Raw genomic sequence first — 19697 nt, 5'->3', positions numbered from 1 at the left:
AATTGATTACCATTCCTGTTATTCCCACCTTATAAATAAGTAAATATACGTGTGTGTGCATGTAATATGCATACATATATAGTCGACTCTTGTTATTTACAGTAGTTATGTTTTATAGTCACTACAAACACTGAAATAATGGATACTGAACCATTGCTCCTACAAGAAATACAGGGGTAGGTTCCTGTGAGCCTCTCATAACATTTTCATCAATCAGTGAATACATAACATTGTTTTATATGTGTCTCTATTTAAAGACACCTTATTTAATGGATGTGTATAGCATGGATTCATTAACACCGAACTCAGGCCAACAGCACTGTAACTCATGCGTTATCTCCTTATCTAACATCGTTTATTTTTTAGGCACATCCTAGCCTTCTTGTGTTTAGAATACTAAGCACTACACTTACAGGCCATTTTAAAAATTATCAACAAAAAGCACAAAATTACCAACAAAAAGTATAAAACTGGAAAAAAATGTAACACTAGGTAGACCATGAAAAGGACATTTGTTTACAGTATGAGAGCTGTAACAAGAAGGCCGACTGTCACCTTCCTCACCTCACCTGGGAACTTGCATGTTGGATGATTTTTTTGCTGCTCTGCACATGTCCACAAGTGAGTGCAAAAGTGAGTAGTGATTTTGGGATTACAAGTAAATTTGTTGTGATTAGGTGAATTCACAATGTGGAACCTGTGAATAATGAGAATCAACTGTACATTTTTTGGCCCACTACTCTTGTTATTTTTCCTCTTCATTATTTTCTCCTTTATTGTTACTTTTCCTCTTTATTGTTACTTTTATTTTTATTATTTTATTTCCTGTTACTTTTCCTTTTACAGGCCATTAGCTTTTATCAGAATTACCTAAACATCTAACTGGTTTCTTGACTTTTCAGTTTATTTTGGCCAGAATAAGTTTTCTAAACTAAAGATCTAATTTTCTCTCTCCCTATCTAAATCCTTTTATTTCCTGAGCCCCTTTATGAACTCATTTCTGTTTTGTACCTGTTTACCCAAACCTCCCCAAGAACACCTACCTGAGTTTCCTCTGCTTCTATAGTGCTTGCCTTTTTTCTCTCCCCCTTCCCTCCTGGCTAATCGCTGTTTGAATGGTAGTTTCGATATCACTTTACTCTCAATCATGGGGTAGGGGAACTTTCATATGCACCCGTAGTTCACTGTTCTGCCTTTATTACCACCCCATGTGAAGTCATAATTCCTCTCTCACACATGCATAGACTTTCTGTTGTAACTCTGCTTTATTCTTAACAGCACTTATATCCTCTGACACTGTGTTTGTTGTATATACACTTGTTTTTGTTATGTTTTCTCTCTGCTCTCCCTCCACCACCCTTCCACGTAAGTCCTACAAATATAGGAATTTAGTGTATTCACTGCTGTATTCCCAACTCAGAATATGTCTGGCACATAAACGTAGGCAAGGATTTTAAGTAAAAATTGAGTCTGTCTCCTAATATGGTCCCACAATCTAGTTCCTTAGAGGAAGCCACTGTAAATACACTGTTTCTTCTTTATTCTTCCAAAGGTTTCACTAGCATGTTACACATATGTGAATGTACGGATACATTTTTATACAAATGGAGAATATACTGTAACACTTGCATATGTATCACTTAAAGCATTTTGCAGAACTTTCTTTACTGCCATATACAGATCAATCTCATTTAACAGCTACCTAGAATTCTGTAATATGATTATACCATAATTTATTTAAACAGCCTCTGTTGATGAACATTTTAAGTGTTCCAGTTATTGCTGATAATGAATGAACATCCTCCATTTCTAGAAATTGAGCTGATACGCTTGAAAGTTTTGGATAGATATTGCCTAATTGCTCTTGATAGAAATTGATTTCCCTCCCACTAGTTTATGAGCATTTCTGCCCAAATTCTTATAGATAGGGGTATTATTCCTTTTGGTATTATACCAACCTGATAATTGGAAAATATTTTTTTCATTTATTTATATTTCTTATCTATAAAGCTATATTTTTCTCCCTGTCTACTCTTAATCTGCCCACTTTTCTGCTGGTTTATCTCTCGTTTCATGATTTTTAGGATGTGTGTGTCTGTATGTGTGTATGTGTATGTATATGTGTGGATCCATATGCACACATACATATGTGCATATTTATATACTAAGGAAATTAGTCATAAAAATTGTTATATGCATGGAAAACACTTTCTGACTTCTAGTTTGTCAGGTCATTTTTTTAGAAGATAGATTTTGAACTTTTATATATTCAGATTTATTAGCCTTTTTTCTTAGGGTTTTGGAAAGTTATGCTCCACTGTGACAAGATAATTTTTAAAAAAGTGTCCTTGTTTTTTCTAATACATTTGTCAGATTCATTGTTTTACAGTTGGATCTTTGATTTAGCTGATATTAAGGGCTAACATAGGAATCCCATTTCTCCACCATCTTTTCTCTGTGTGGAAAGATGGATTTATCGTAGTATCTTTTTAAATTACTATAGCTTTTTAGTACCTGTTTTAATATTTGGTAGGCTGTCTTGTTTTTTTCACTCCTTATTGTAGTTTTCCTGAGTTATCTCACATGCCTCTTTTTCCCATATGAGCCTTAGAAACAGCTTGTCTCGTTACTAAAAAAAGAAGAAAATCCAGCTGTAATTTTTATTGTTGTATTTAATGCTAGCAAGAGATTTCTGAAGGAAAAAAATACTGTCTCCAGAGTTGCCAAAGGTTAGATAACGTTAGACATTATTATTATCTTAGTAGATTTTCTAGTATTGTTCTAGTCTTATGATGTAGAACCATCTCCAGTTGGTCGTGGTGGATTTTTCTTTTAATGTGATGGATTTTATTTGCTAACATTTTATTTAAGATGATTTCATCTATTCATAAAATTACTTGAAATTGTGTGTATGTATGCTCTTTGGATATTGTTTTTTCTTGTGATGGTTTTACAAAAAATTTAGAATGATTTTGTCTTCAAATAATTCAGTAGCATTGAAATGATATGTTTTATGATAGGATTTATCTTTTCGAAGATTCTGGGATCAGTTTTGAAAGTTTTAATTTTCTTAGAAAAATACCCATTTCATCCAAGGTGACAAATGTGTTTGTTGTGCATTGTACCAAACATTGTCTTATTCTTTTAGATTTTTCTACGTCTGTAGTTACTTCTCTATTCTCATTTTCAGTATGATTTTCTCTCCTCTAGTCTCCCCTTTCTCTCTGCCCAGCATTTTTTTTTTTTTAATTACCTTGCAATTTATTTTGTTTTTTCTTCCCTAAATTTTAGTTCCTAGATCTGTAATTAGTTCTCCTGGTTTAATTCATTACTTTGTAAGTTTGTGTATGACTTAATGTATTTTCCTTATGTTTTTTGCTTTTTATTTCCTATCCTTCTGAGTAGAATATTTAACATATATGCATTTTTAATTCATCTTAAAAGTTTTTATGGCCAGGCACAGTGGCTCATGCCTGTATTCCCAGCAGTTAGGAGGCCGAGGTAGGTGAATTGCTTGAGCTCAGGAGTTCAAGACCAGCCTGGGCAACAGCCATCTCTACCAAAAATACAAAAAAATTAGCTGGGCGTGGTGGCACACATCTGTGATCCCAGCTACTTGGGAGGCTGAGGTGGGAGGATTGGTTGAGCCTGGGGACAGAGGTTGCAGTGAGCCGAGATTGTGCTAATGCACTCCAGCCTGGGTGACAGAGTGAGACTGTCTCAAAAAAAAAAAAAAAAAAAAAAAAGTTAGTTTTTATTTATGGAATTTCTAACAGAAAAATGCAGAAAATAATGTAACAAATACTCATGGAACTAGCACTTGGTTTTAACAAGCTAACATTTTGCCACGTAAATTTCAGATCTCTGTTTAAATAAACTGTTAGATTAGATTCTAGCCTCATCCTTTGCTTGTTCCTTTCTAATATTTTAAAGTTGATATGCATAATTCTCACTTTATTCTTATTTAATTGTATCTCTGTAGTCATTATTTTTCCTATGAATACTACATTTGCGGTGGCTTGTGGGTTCTTTTCGAGTTACTGTTATTTTCCGGATAATCAACAATTTTAATTTTCATTTCCTTTTTAAGCCAAGAGTCCAAGAGAGTTTTAGAATTTTGGTTGTTGGGGAGTTTTGTTATTTTTGTTATGATTACTGGTTTTATTATACTGTTTATCAGAGTATCTGGTCTGTACTCTGTTTATTGAGTTTGTCTTTGCGACCTAATGTATTTCATAGGCATTTGTCTACAACACTGTTCTGTTTGCAGAATACAAAATACAATAATTTTCTGTTAGCTTATTTTTCTTTTTTTTTTTGAGATGGAGTCTCACTCTGTCGCCCAGGCCTGAGTGCAGTGGCGCCATCTCGGCTCACTGCAACCTCTGCCTCCTGGGTTCAAGCTATTCTCAGGCCTTAGTCTCCCGAATAGCTGGGATTACAGGTGCCTGCAATCACACCTGGCTAATTTTTGTAATTTTAGTAGAGATGGGGTCTTGCCATATTACCTATGCTGGTCTTGAACTCCTGGGCCCAAGCCATCTACCCATCTTGGCCTCCCAAAGTGCTAGGATTACAGGCGTGAGCCACTGCACCCGGCCTGTTCATTATTCTTATAATCTGTTTTTTTTGTTTTTTGTTTTGATTGGCGACAGGCTGAGAGTGGTAAGTTAATATATAACACTCTTGCATTTTTATTTCATATTGCCTGGAGAGTTTACTCTGTAAAATTTGATATACAAAGATACATGATCTTTCTATGGATTTGAATTTATCATTAAATTTCCCTTTTTGCTAGTTTTTTGCTTTTTGCCTTAAATTCAGTTTAGCATTAATATCATGATTGCTGCTTTCTCTTAAGTTTTATTTGTCCCTTCTTGTGCTTTCAATGTTTTGAGTCGCTTAGGTTTAGTTGTATCTCCTGTATTTATATACTTGGGTTTGGATAGAGAGTCTTTGTTTTAATAGATGGGTTCTTCTCATTTATGTTATTAATAGACCAGATAATAATGTCTGTCATTTTTTAAAAAGTTGTTGTCTTTTATATTTACATATTTTGATATGATTTGTGTTTGTTTTTATCTTTGTGTATTCTATGATAACTTGGAAATTTTATAGTTCATTTTTATCATGTAATAACATACTTTATCTTTTTAACTTCACTAACTTTAAAGAATGTATATTGATCTCTCACTGTTAAAAATGGAGATGTGAACATTTACAATTCACCCCGTTTCCGTTTCTCATTAATTGTGTTAATATTTTAAATTCTTAGGTAAGGTGTTCTCCTTTACACCTTTACTGAATTTATTAGCTTTTAAACAATTTTTTAAAACAATTTATTAAACAGTTTTTAAAAACAGTTTATTAGTTATTTTAAAAGTGATTTTGTGACCTATATTTGCATGACAAATGGAAAATAATAGTTTAGCATTACTCTTTCCTGGAGGAATTTGCAGCTGCTGCTCTACTGTTTTCTGTTGTTGGATGTTGCTAACTAGCTACCTCGATTCTGCCACCTCCAGTGTGGCTTTTATTTCTACAGGAGTTTCCCACTCTCCCTCTGTTCTTCTTCTGAGCCCTGCTGGCTTACTTTTCCATTTGTCCTCCTATTTGTTTTTATCATCTTTATTTTATCCTCTGTGTCTTTCTTTTAAGCTCTTGTGTCAGATACTGTTATTTTCTTTGCTATATTTGATATCATAAAACTTTAAAAACCCTTTTTCTTTTTACACTCAACTGTTACATATTCTTCATCTGCCTTTTGTTTTCCTCCATATTTATTCTTAGAGTATTTACCGATAGCTTCTATGTCATGCCCTCTTTGAATACTTGAAAAGGGAGGGATTTCTTTTTTGACAGCATTTTATAAAGAATAATGGGAGGGGTGTGGTGACTGAGCTCGGACCACCTCGTACTCTTGAACTTGCTGTTTATCCTTAGGTCATGTTGCAGCAGTTTTCTCAGCAGTGTCAATTTTCTCTCTTTGAGGCAAAACAGAAACAGTGAAAGGCTAAGTGAAATTCTCTTTTGAAGGTTTTTGTGATTTCCTTGTCCTTGGCGTGGATGGGTTCTGAGATTCTTCCTTAGCCTTCACTGTTGCTATTTTCCTTGTTGGGTCCTTCAGAGGTATGTTTCCAACTTTGGAGAACTCTGGCTTCTGGACAGAATCTGGAGTCCTATGTTTCTGATGTACACTGAGTTTGATCCACATTTCTGTTTGGTAAGATGTTCTTCATAGTTTGTGCTTTGGTATTATGACTGTTTCCTACTTTTTTGAAAATGCAGTATTCTGCTTTTCTTGCTCTCTCTCTTTCGGGAAAATGGGATGGGTGTCTTTTGGAAGAAGAGTGGGATAGAAACATCTTTCTTTTGGCTCTTGAAGTGGATGTATTTTTCCAAGGGCACTTGTTAGATTAGATACCCCCTTTTAAACTGTGAAACTAGACCGATCTGAGAGGCTTGTCATAATTTCTTTCTCGGTGTGTGATACAACAGGCCTTGTCCTAAAGATTTAGGAGCTTATGTATAATAGCTCCAGTATCACGTCAACTTGATACCACTAAACATTCCCCTAAAAGATTACTAAAAAGATAAACTAAAAAGATTTCTCTTTTTTCCCCCAGAGAAATTTTCAGTATTTTAATATATCTATAGTTTTAGAATGTGAACTTCCTAGTATTTACATAAAATTAGCCTCTTCTGGTAATAAGTTAGAACTAACTTCTAAAATAATATATTACAACGTATCTTAATTTAGACAATATTTTAGTTCATTTTGTTAACAGCAAATACATATAACCTTAGAGTGTTATTTTATAATTGTGTTATACATTCCCATGAATGAACTGCTAAAAAAGCATATATTTGGGGAATAAAATTGTGGAATAATCTTAATTTTCTGATGTTATTTTCCTTGCCACCTTAAATCTACCAAGAAAAAAAAACACCCCCAAGAATATGAAACTGAGTAACACAAAGTCTTCCACAGGAAAATTCAGAAATTAAAATTCATACATCTTTTTTTTGGGGGGGGGGGAACAGAGTCTCGCTGTGTCACCCAGGCTGGAGTGCAGTGGCGCGATCTTGGCTCACTGCAAGCTCCGTCTCCCGGGTTCACGCCATTCTCCTGCCTCAGCCTCCCGAGTAGCTGGGACTACAGGCACCCTCCACCATGCCTGGCTAATTTTTTGTATTTTTAGTAGAGACAGGGTTTCACCGTGTTAGTCAGGATGGTCTCGATCTCCTGACCTCGTGATCCGCCTGCCTTGGCCTCCCAAAGTGCTGGGATTACAGGCGTGAGCCACTGCTCCTGGCCCATCATTGTTTTAAAGGATCCTCTTCTCAGAAAAATATTATTTATGGATTAAAATTTTATAATTAGTCAACTGGAAGATAGTTTTCAACAGAGTAGATATTATGTGAAGTGAGGTTTCACTCTTACGATTCCTATTGAGGCTTTTTCTACCACTGGATTAATTTTATTTCATTGAAAAAATAATATTAAAAAAAAGTGAGCATTGAGAAAAATAGTTGGTCTAAAAATCTGGAAAAACTATCATGTATAATTTAAATTGGCCATTTTCCACAGTTTTCAAAATTGATATTTCCATTGCTTCACAAATAAAGTAGCTGATAAATGTTTATACTAATCAGATCATTAAGATAATTGATTATTGAAAAGTATTTGCTTGGTTTGAAGAAATAAATGTATAATTGAGCTACTATTGACAAGGTGTGCTTTAAGTAATAGTGGTTTACCTATACTGGTTAGAAACCTATTATATATCATTTTCCTTTTCTCTTGAATTTTATCTAGTTTTCCCTTCAAGTAAAACTTTTGTTTAGAAAGTAAAGCCTACTTTTATATGATGAGGTTATATTCTTTCTAGCATTGTTTTGCCATTTTCATAGTGTTAATCTGTTAAACTTTACATAGTATATCTGTATATGAATATCTTTAATATTATTTATAACTCAGGTGATGATTGTCATACTTTTGGTTCTTATCTTTTGTTGTTGTTTTTGAGACAGTCGCGCTCTGTCGCCCAGGTTAGAGTGCAGTGGCGCAATCTCGGCTCACTGCAAGCCCCGCCTCCCGGGTTCACACCATTCTCCTGCCTCAGCCTCCCAAGTAGCTGGGACTACAGGCGCCCGCCACCACGCCCGGCTAATTTTTTGTATTTTTAGTAGAGACAGGGTTTCACCATGTTAGCCGGGATGATCTCGATCTCCTGACTTCGTGATCCTCCCACCTCGGCCTCCCAAAGTGCTGGGATTACAAGCGTGAGCCACTGCGCCCGGCCACTTTTGGTTCTTAATGTCAGGTTGTTCCCTATTGAAGATTCAAGAAGTTAAAAAAAAAAGATAAAGGAGCTATAAACAGTTTCCCTAAGATCATTTTTTTCCTACTTGTTTATTTTGCTGTATTTGTCTTTCTCTTAGCCATCTATGTATCTCATCAGTAAATGGGAAACATAGTAACATTTGATTTTTATGAGAAAATGCAACCTCTTTTTTTTTTCCTGCTCAGGTCAAATGTATTATGAGATTTTATCTTTATCCTGGAAATAAATCCTGTGATTAATTTGAAAAGTTTATGTTACAAAGAAATATGAGATATTATGAATACTACTAAATCTGTATGAACTTTTCAATAATGCACTTAAAATGCCTCTTTTATTTTAATCCTTTTTAGTAGATTGTTAACATAGTCATATTTAATGCATCTTTTTTGGTTTCCCCTTTTGAATATATTTTTCGTTGAAAATATTTTTTCACTAATTTATTCATCACTGAGTATTTTTATTTAGACAGGAGAATTTTATACTTATACAGGTAACTTCAGAATTAATTGGCTTTCTGCTTAAAATTATGTGGGCTTTGTAAAGGAAGTGGTTTATTTCAGTGAAAAAAACTTTAGTTCAGAATGTTCTCAGCTATGTTTTAAGATTCTCTTTGTATGTACACCTACACTGGAAAAACTGAAACACTAATTGCTTAATTTAAAAATAATTTGCTTTAGACTCTCAAAACAGCGTGTCTTCATGAACAGCTGGTACCATCTATGAATTACATGAATGTTAAATATAGAGTTTTCTTCTAACACTAATTACCTTGCTTTTTTTTTTTTAACTTTACAAATTCTAATCACATTATGTATATTTGTATATACTTTCTTGTTTTATTCTAAGGCAATTATACATCCTTTTAGTAAAAAATAATTTTTGAGTGCTTTTTATGTGCTAAGTACTTTAGCCAAAGAATAGAATGGAGGGAGAGGACAAATAAAATTTAGCTTAGCCAGCATTTATTGCGTGCTTTTTTTTTTAAATTAGAAAAGCATGCTAGGCATAGGGGACATAAAACTAAGATACAAACTTTCCCCTCGAGTTTTAGAGTAGCCCCTTAGGGGCTAGGTCTCTGATTTAATAGAAGTACCTTTATGGCCAACTGCTTTCAGTCTGAACATGGTGACTGCTTTTTTCTGGTTATTTGTAAAGCTTCCTGTTCTGGGAGCTACCTCTCAAGGGGAGATAGGATGGTGAATTAACATTTTGAATATCAGCTGTGCATCAGGCTTTGTGTATGTTTTATTTGGTCATTGTAAGAAACTTTGAGGTAGATGGAGAAACTGAGGCTCATATAAAATAAATAAATTGCCTAATTTTACATAGGTGTTAAGAGGCCAATTGTAATTCCAATAGAGTTCTTTGAATCTCCAGTGCCCTTTTCATTGTTATACATTACTTTCTTGCAACAAACTTTTATTCTGTAACAGTTTAATCTTGTTAAGTGATAAGTATCTTAGGGATAAAACTGAATCCATTGTCAAGGAAACCAACTTTATCATTAGTAGGGTATTTAAAAATTATTTTTAGTTTTTTTTTCTGCTAGTATTATTTAAACAAGAGACTTGACATTCATGTATAGACAATCGTATGTTTCTAAATCCTGCAAATTAGCAGTCCTAAGAAATGAAGTCATTTGCTAGTCTGTTTAAATTTCAGATCACTTTGTGGTCTTTGGATTGTAAAACAACAATTCTGTTTGACTTAAAATACTGTATAATTTAGTTTCTTAATATTTGCTAGCTTGGTGCCATTGTAAGGACCAGCTTAAATAATACTGTTTATTGAGAACCAATTTAAGAGGAAGCGCATACCTAATCCTATGGAATCTAGAATTATGTAGCATTTTGATGCATTTAAGCAGTAATCGTAGGCAATATTAATGAGTACTTTACACCAAATGTACTAAATTCTTTATATCTGCTATCACTTAGTATTCATAATAATCATAGAGAGTAGGGATTATTTTTATGCTGGTTTTATAGTTGGAGGATCTGAAGCTCCAGAATGTGTAAACATCTCCCCCAAGGCCACAAAACGAGTAAATGGTAGAAACAGCATTCACAGCAATATGTTTGTGATACTGAAGCCTTCGTTTTTATACTTTGTGTGTGTTTCTACATGTTAGAGTATATTAGTCCTTTTTTTAAAAAGTGGTCATCTGCCTTTTTGAAAAACCCATTTTAACTTAATCATGTGCAACATTAAACAACTCTTCATTTTGCCCTCCCCTTAGTCTCTGACAACCACACATAGACCCTTTTTTAATACCAATAAATTTAGATTTCATAGTATTCCATTGTCTGGCTGTCTGGTTATTATAGGAACTTAAGTGTTTCAATTTATTGTTATATAAAAGATACAATTTTAGAGTGGAATTGCTGGATAAAAAGGGATGGTCATTTTTAAGACTTTTAGTACATATTGTACATATAGTACTTTTAGCACATTTCTTCAGAAAGATTATACTAATTCTTAAATTTAATTATTACTCATAATGGCATTGATAGTGTTATTTCATAAAGGATAATTATACTCCACTGAAGGATTTTGTATTTGTATTGAAGTTTTCATTCATTGACAGTGGATAAAAGATAAATTATGCAGTTTTTCTTGGGCTTATGGCAGTTACCTTGTGTCCCTGAAAATTGTGTCCATAGTGCATTGAACATGCTGTTATAGGTCGGCATTGCCAAAAATACCATTTATCCATGAGAAAATAATGTCTGCCTTACAAGTTTCTGAGAAGTAAAGTAACCCATATGATGCAGTTGTCATAATGTCTTGCTCTTGGAACATGCCCAGGAAATGATCATTGAACTTAGTTCAAAGAAGTAATGTTCTTTTATTACTACTTAAGGAACAAATGCGGTTAAAAAGTGGATTATTATGTTAAAGTCTAATGAATTGAGATGCTCAAGTTACTTCCACTGAGTTTTTTTTTTTTTTTTGGAGGGATTTTTAAAAATTCTTCACAATGTTTTTATGTAGGCCCTTTTACCTGTTACCCCTTTCTCCATTTAGCCATTTTAACAGTCTAATGTATATTCTTTCACATAACCATTTATAAAAATAGACACATACATATAGGGATTTTTTATGATGGTTTTGTAAATAAAAGGCATACTATATTTTTCATTTTCCTTGCCCCCCGCAGGAATACACTGTCAAGATAGAATAGTTATACATCTACATAGTAGTCCCCAAACAATATTAATTTCCTTTTCCTTTACTAATTGCTTTAAAATTCGTTATATTTGTTACTATGGAGTTATTTCTGGATATTGGTGCCATTACTAAGTCTTTTGCTCACACACATAAATTCAAAATGGTGTTTGGAAATAATGTATTATATCTGGAGATATACAATGATCTTATTTTATATCTTTTTTAAAACTAAATGTTTTTTTAGGATTATTCAAATGGAGTAACCTCTCCCTGTCTTTAAGGTCATGTTTCTGAAAATCCCAGGTTGAAATAAGGATTATGCTGAATCTATGAAGACCTGTGTATGTGTATTTTATTGTCACTAAAAACAGTGTGTGGCACCTAAATATACAGAATATTAGTAAATTTTGATGCCATTTAAATTTGATTAACACAGTTTAATTTTCATTTATCATCTCTGATTCTAGAACCCTTGAAGTTTTCAGTAAGGTCCTTGTAAACCTTTTTTTCCTTATTTCAGCTCATGCATACTGTGAAATTTTTATTTCTCCTGAACTTTTTCTTGTATCCAAATGTTCACTATTTTTCTGATTTTTGTGACCAGAGTTGATTCTCACTGCTAGTTTCCACATTAATTTAGAAGAGCACTGGTACTTGTGTCAGAGTGCTTGGATTTAGATTTCAGCACTAGTCGTGTGTCCTTTAGCAAATTACTTAACACTATGCCACAGTTTCCTTATTTGCAAAAGTAGGGTTATAGTTCTTGTTTTTGCTGGTAGTTGCAATGCTAAATGAGCCGTTATAGTATATATTAAGTCATTATAGCATTTCTTGGTGTGTGGTTGGTACTTACTCAATTTAGATTATTCTGCATTGCTGAGGAGGTATTTCTCAAATATACATTCTTAGCTTTGCTTATAAATCATATGCCTAAGCTTAGGACAGAAGGATTAATGTGATTAGGGAGAGACTTAAGGGTAGATAGTTCCAGGGATAGGGATATAATGAGATCTCTCAGAGAGTTTGGGATAAATGAAAGAGAAGTCCTAGGACAGAATGTTAAAAAACACCAATGTATTTGTTTAGTGTAGGTTTTTTTCCTTGTTTTTTTTTTAAAGGTAGTATACTATTTCATGCTGTAAAGTAAAAAGGCTTCGTTTTGTAGGCTGTCCTATTTCTAGTCCAACAAAATTTTCAGTCACAGTAATAATATTTTCAAATAAAATATAAATCTTTTTGAAGGAAAATTAGTAATAAGTATTCTTAGTGCTATAGAGTGGTCATAATATAATTTAAATTCATTGCATGTATTAGATTATAAATTTTGCATATACTACCTCAAGGTATATAATCCAATCTAATATGTAGGTTGAATTTGTTCGTTTAAATGTCTTTGTTTTAAACAATTGCTGGTTCAGTGCTATTTACATAAAATTGAAATCTAGGCTTAGTGCATCTTTTAGGTTGTTTTCTTCTATTGTGATAGGAAATGGATGCTTTATAATGGATTTGATGACACAAGTTATGCTATAAAGCTGCTTTAAAGTGGGAAAGTAATTCATAACAAATAAATCACAATCAGTGCAACAGTGCTATTGAAGGAAGTGGTTTATTCTCTATAGCCTAGGTGGGGTACTTTCTGAATGTACATCTAGTAACTAGAATTTAAATGTTTAGTCAGATTCAGTGAAATGATTTCATATTTTAAGTAGTGTTTTTTTCATTGGAAATTTAACACTGATTTCTTTGAAATTTTGAAAATCTTAATTTTTTTGTGTGTGTACATGTATCTGTATGTACTGGCACATTGAAACATTTATAGGAATAATATCGATTGATGGCAAAAGTGTACTTATCTGGAAAACCTCAGTTTTTTTTTTTTTGGTTTGTTTGTTTTTTTTTAAATAAGCTTGAGTATTGTTTTCACCAAGGCATTTTGATCTGAATGACTTTAAATTGTGAATTTATCTCACATTAAAAGTCTGTTGTGAATTTGTTTTGAATGTTTCTAAGCCATATAAATATAAAAAAAAAATTCCCCTTTTTGAAATCTTTCAAATCACCTTTTCACAATGTCAAAGTAATATATTAATGTAATAAAAGGGAAAAAAGTCACTCATAATTTTCTTACCTTGAGATAGCATAATTTATCTTTGCTTTATTTTTTCAGTTTTTTTCTATGCATTTCTATATGTTAAGGTTATATTATACATACATTTCTGTAGCCTATATTTTCCTCCTTTTCTTTATATATTTTTAAATGTGGAATAAATTTTTACATCTCAGTTTGATTCAGAATACTTTCAAAATATTGATTAAAAGTTATAAAGGCATTTTAAATTTAAAACGAAAACTAGTGTTCTACATTAGTGTTTCACATCTTTATAGATACTAATTAAAATTGAAATTACTTAATGCCACAAGTTTACTTTTAGAAATTCTCCCTTGTAATATTTCTCACATTCAGTTGAGGATTTTATGTGAAGAAAGAAACCCAACTTGATGGTTTGGATTGCATTTAAGAACATTATCCCTAGGCAAGAGTTTTCATTAACTAGTACCCTATTTTATGTAGATGATAGTATTAAAATGTTCAAACATCTTGCATTTGATGTCATTTAGAGATAAATGATCTATTTCTATGGGGGAATGATTAGGATTATAAGGACATAAACCCTAAAAGGTCATCTGATTTTCTGATTTGAGGCAGGTCTTCAAATGTCTTTTTAGTTAGGAACCTGAAACCAGTCAACAATAGGTTAGGTGATTATAATTTGCAAGTAATGTTAAATGAGTGTGAACAAATTGTTTAATTTACGTAAGCCCGACTTCTCTATCTATAAAATTAGTTTTATACTAGATAAATAGTTCTAAATCTTTTTTTCTGTCCCATGACACATGAGAGAACACTTGTCAGGATCAGTGTCTCCTAGTGACAGTGGTTTTTAAAAGGGGGAGGAGCAAGGATGTCCCTATTATTTTGATGTACCTGTTCCTCCCAAGCTGAGAATCACTGGGTTAGAGAGTATGTTCCATTTTTTCATAAATAAATAATTTTATTAAATATTTGAGTGCCTAGTATGTACCATGCACTGGACTGGATGTTGTAAAATACATCAGAAAACAAACTTCTGGAGCTCTTAGTTTAGTTGAAGAAGTAAGGCACTATATATTTTACAAGATAGAAAACAGTATATGCTACACGAGAATATGCAATAAAGTCTTGATATGCAAGTTACGTCATTTTGGTCTGGAGCTATTATTTTTAGCAATTTGAGATTATCATGTGTGACCTAAAGTTGATAGGATTATGTTGTGATATACACTTTAGAGGCTAAATATACCTTTCTCACCTCCCCAAATCACCGTTCACAGAGTGTTAAGAGAACAGTATCCAGGTGTTTATTACCAAAGGAAGAATAGCCTAGCCTTCCGGTTTCCCATTGGAAGTTAAAATTGTAGTAAACAGAAACTTTCTCTTTGTTAAGCAGAAAATGATCTAACTACTAGGCTTTAACTGTGTATTAGGACATTCTGAAATGCAAATATTAAACCTAATCAGAATAATTGGTTTTAACATTAACTCTTACTCAGAAGTATCTGAGTAGATGTTAATGATGGTTAACCTCACTTAAACTCACAAAATCGTGATCTGGACAAAGCATTAATATTTTTAAAGGGGCTGGGCATGATGACTGAAGCCTGTAATCCCAGCACTTTGGGAGGCCAAGGTGGGCGGATCACCTGAGGTCAGGAGTTCAAGACCAGCCTGGCTAACATGGCAAAACCCCATCTCTTCTAAAAATAGAAAAATTAGCTGGTCATGGTGGCAGGCACTTGTAATCCCCAGCTACTCGGGAGGCTGATGCAGGAGAATCTCTTGAACCCAGGAGGCGGAGGTTGCAGTGAGCTGAGATTGTGCCACTGCACTATAGCTTGGGCAACAGAACAAGACGCCATTTTTTAAAAAAAAAAAAAAAAAAAAAAAAAGGCTGGGCGCAGTAGCTCATGCCTGTAATCCCAGCACTTTGGGAGCCCGAGTTGGGTGGATTGCTTGAGCTCAGGAGTTCAAGACCAGCCTGGGCAACACAGTGAAACCCCGTATGTACTAAAATACAAAAAACGTAGCTGGGTGTGATGGCATGTGCCTGTAATCCCAGCTACTGGGGAGGCTGAGGCAACAGAATTGCTTGAACCCGGAAGGCAGAGGTTGCAGTGAGCCAAGATCGTGCCACTGCACTCCAGCCTGGGCAACAGAACGAGACTCCGTCCCCCAAGAAAAATAAATAAATGTGTGTGTGTATTGTGTGTGTGTATATGTATATTTAGAGGCACTTGGTTGGCAGTTTTTGTATACATTCAACTTCAAAATCACCCTGCTTCAGTTACCTTGGGAACACCACTTCCATGAGGTTCTGAGAAGATTTAGAGGACAGAGAGTGGAAAGGGGAGGGTGCCTTGGAAGCAACCTAGAGAACACCAGAGCGAAAACTCCACTAATCAGCCATGTGAACTTTTGGAAACTCACTTAAATTTTCATCTGTAAAATGATGGACAAGATCAAATGACCTCTAACATATGGCTCTCAAATTGTATGATATGTGAATCTCAATTCTATGTAAGGATTCTATGAGGAAGGTAGATACTTGTTTTCAGCCTCCCTCTCTTTTGAGTATTAGTGTTGCTTCATTGGCTGCCTTCTCATTCTTCATTTTCTATAAGCTATCTAGGTCTTGAATCACTTCATGTGTTTTAATGTTGTTTAGCATTCCTGTAAAACTGATTATCCAGCTGTTTTCTATGGATTTCTATCTGTATGTCTGGGTTGTTTTTTGTTTATTTGATTTTTTGAGACAGGGTCTTGCTCTGTCGCCTAGGCTGGAGTACAGTGGCATGATCTTGGCTCACTGCAACTTCCACCTCCTGGGCTCAAGTGATCCATCTTACTCAGCCTCCTGAGTACTTGGGACTACAGGTGTGTACCGCTACGCCCAGCTAATTTTTTTTTGTGTGTGTGTGTGTTTTTTTTTTGTAGAGGCAGTTTCTCCATGTTACCCAGGCTGGTCTTGAACTCCTGGGCTCAGGTGATCTGCCCACCTCAGTCTCCCAAAGTGGGATCATAGGCGTGAACCACTGCACCTGGCCTCTATCTGTATGTCTTGAAGGAATGTCTGACCAAATGTGTCTATATTCATGAACAGTGTCTAGGTTAGAGTCATAGCAGTCATTTAGGTTCCTGTGTTTTGCCTTCCTAAGATTTAATTAATTTCCATGTTCTATTAATGTATTGACTCTCATGTCTGTTCCTTCTTACTCATTTCCGGTGCTATAGTACTTGTTCAGCTGCAGTCACAGTGGTTGTGGTCTCCTAGAAACTTATCTTAATTTCTCTGTCTCTTTTTTCTTTTCATCTTATCGTGCTGTTCATCACATCTGTTAGAATGAAAGCTATCTGAAAATAGTCTGTCACTCATCTTTGTGTCCTCAGTGCCAAGAACATGCTGTAATTTAACCTGAAAAGCTCTAAAGATCCAAGATCATGTCTAGGCAGTCTTTAATAAAATAAAATTTTTGGTGACAGTTTCTACTTAGGAGGAGGAAGCAGAGTTCCTCTATGGACTGTTGTAATTTTGTACTGAATGAAAGGAGTAAGAGAAATAAGATTCTGACCAGCAGACTTCTCTTAGTTTCCTGGAAGGTATTTCCTGTTTGTTCATGGCATCACCATCTACCCTTTCTTTCTTGGCAGAAAATCTGAGGACTGTCCTTTCTCTCATCTCCTCCATTCATTCAGATATCCAGGATTCATGATTTTACCTTGTACACTTGTCTCTCGTTTCCTTGGGTTTTGGCTCTGCTACCCGCCCCCCGTCAACCATCTGCTGATGCTTAAATACCTGATATAAAATGTCATTGTATTTGCATATAACTTATGCATATCTTCCTGTATACTTTTAAATCATCTCTAGATTACTTTTTTAAAAGTACCATTACATGAAAAGGAATCTAGATTATAAGTAATGTGGATACCAAATGCTATGTAAATAGTAGTTAAATACTGTATTCTTAAATTTTTTCCAGTATTTTCAATTTGTGTTTGGTTGAATCCATGGATGCAGAACCCAAGGATATGAAGGACTGACTGTAATATCTTTTAAAGTAATATCGTTTAAATATTCCTTTGTCTATCTCCATTGCTCGTAGATCACTTCATAGAATTTCTTACATGTATTTGTACAACAGTCTTCTAACTGCTTTCCTTTCAATCTTGCCTCCACAATCCATTTTCTATTCTGAGGTCAGAGTAAGTTTTAAAAGTATGATATGTATCTCCAATGCTTAAATTCCTTCAGTGAGTCTTGTGTTTCAAGATCAAGTGAAACGTTAGACGTAGTCCTAAATGAGTTGCCTGCTTTTCTAAGCTTATGTCTCACCACATTCTTGGATCTGTTTATTTCTGTACCTAGCACAGTGTCACACAGTTGGCATTTCTCGGCCTTCCCTTCATGAATGAATATGTGATAGCCAGAGAGTAATTTGTGTCTGTAAATGTCCTGGTATCACATGAGAAAAAGAGGAAGTTGGCATTTTGGTGACTGTCAGAGACCCACGGACTATGTGCTTTCTGTTAGTTGTATGAAGCATTAGGTATTTCATATGTGCCAGTCATTTCTCTAAGTACTTTACATGTATTGGCTCATTTAATTCTCAATTCTTCTAACATCTCTGTTAGGCAGATACTATTATTTAATGGACGAGGAAACTAGGCATAGAGAAAAGTTAAGTGATTCACTTGAAGTCATGCAGTGGCAAGGCCTGGCTTCACACTCAGGTTGTGTTGCTGCAGAGTCCATGTCTTATCTACCAACCTAACTGGCTGGTGAATTGGAGGCATTTGGTGTGGAAAACTTGTTGGGATTCTCCTGTGAGGGCATGAAAAGTATTCATGTAACTTTATATGTACTTTATTCTGTTGGTAATTACCTCAGAGGCTCTCAGTAAATCTTTGTGAAATGAATCTAAGAGTCTTTCATCATATATTGCTGAAGTTGGCCTCTGTGATTCATGTATTACACAAGAAGCTATGGCTTCCTTCTATTAATAATCACAAGTCTTAGCACAATAAAATTAAAGTATAATTTTCATGAAAGTAGTGGCTTTTGCATGAAACATGGAAATAGATGAGCCATGGCCATGCATGGGAGAAAACAAGAGTGTTTATGTCAGGGGTTCTCAGTCTGTTTATGGGAGTTGCAAGGAAGAGATGGATCTTGAAGGGTAAATTGTGGTCATGTTAAAGACTAAATGTACAAGTAGATTTTTTCTGTACAGAGCTATGGAGTATATTTTAGCAGGTGAGATGATGAAAACCCTAGTGGACAGAAGTAGAACATGGTTTGGGGAGCAAGAGATAGAAAGCAGAGACACCATATCAGATACTAGAGGCATGAGTCATTTTTATTATAAAAATAATATATAGTCATTGTAGCATAGAAGTATATAAAGTTTGAATTGAAAAGTCAACTCCTCTCTTTCCTACTATCACTCCCTAGAAGTAATCACTTTAAAAAGTGTGCACTTTTTAATGCCAGTCGCATAGTGGTATGATATAGGACCATTGCTATATTATATTTCAGTTGCTTTTTCTACTTCATGTGTCATAGTGATCTTTTCGTACATGTAGGTCTTCTAATTCTGTATCTGTAGCGTACTATTCCATTGTTTAGATACATCAAAGCCGTTCCCTTATATACATCTACAATTTTTTGTCATTACGTATGGTAACACAGTGAACAATCTCATTCATATACTGTTGCACATTAGTGTTAATGTTTCTATAGGCCATATTCTCAGAAGTATGGTGTACATAGCAACATTTTTTTTTTCCCTTTCCTCTGCCACACCTCTGACTTGTGTTTATTGACCTGGCCCATTTATTGCTCCCTTTCTTTTTCTGAGGAGTTTTTTCTCACTAGTTTGTAGGAACTCTTTTTTTTTCTTTCTTTCTTTTTTTTTTTAGACTACTTTCGCTCTTGTCGCCCAGGCTGGAGTACAATGGCACAATCTTGGCTCACTGCAACCTCTGCCTCCTGGGTTCAAGTGATTCTTCTGCCTCAGCCTCCCGAGTAGCTAGATTACAGGTGCATGCCACCACGTCTGGCTAATTTTTGCATTTTT

The 19697-nt window shown here is 34.5% G+C and overlaps 1 protein-coding gene across 4 annotated transcripts in view; it reads left to right on the top strand.

The window, feature by feature from the left end:
- Positions 1-19697, top strand: part of HBS1L (HBS1 like translational GTPase) — a 93010-nt gene that overhangs the window by 24939 nt on the left and 48374 nt on the right. The window contains exon 1 of one of the 4 annotated variants that reach the window (XM_025382714.1): positions 4357-4665. The exons of the other annotated variants lie outside the window; for them this stretch is intronic. The gene's annotated coding sequence lies outside the window, so the exon portion shown is untranslated. Of the gene's footprint in view, positions 1-4356; positions 4666-19697 lie in introns of those variants that run through there. 4 annotated transcript variants of the gene reach the window in all.

This window comes from Theropithecus gelada, chromosome 4 (assembly GCF_003255815.1).
Source record: "Theropithecus gelada isolate Dixy chromosome 4, Tgel_1.0, whole genome shotgun sequence".
Lineage (NCBI taxonomy): Eukaryota > Metazoa > Chordata > Mammalia > Primates > Cercopithecidae > Theropithecus > Theropithecus gelada.
Note: the sequence above shows the minus strand (reverse complement) of the source record. Positions and strands in the feature narration are given on the sequence as shown.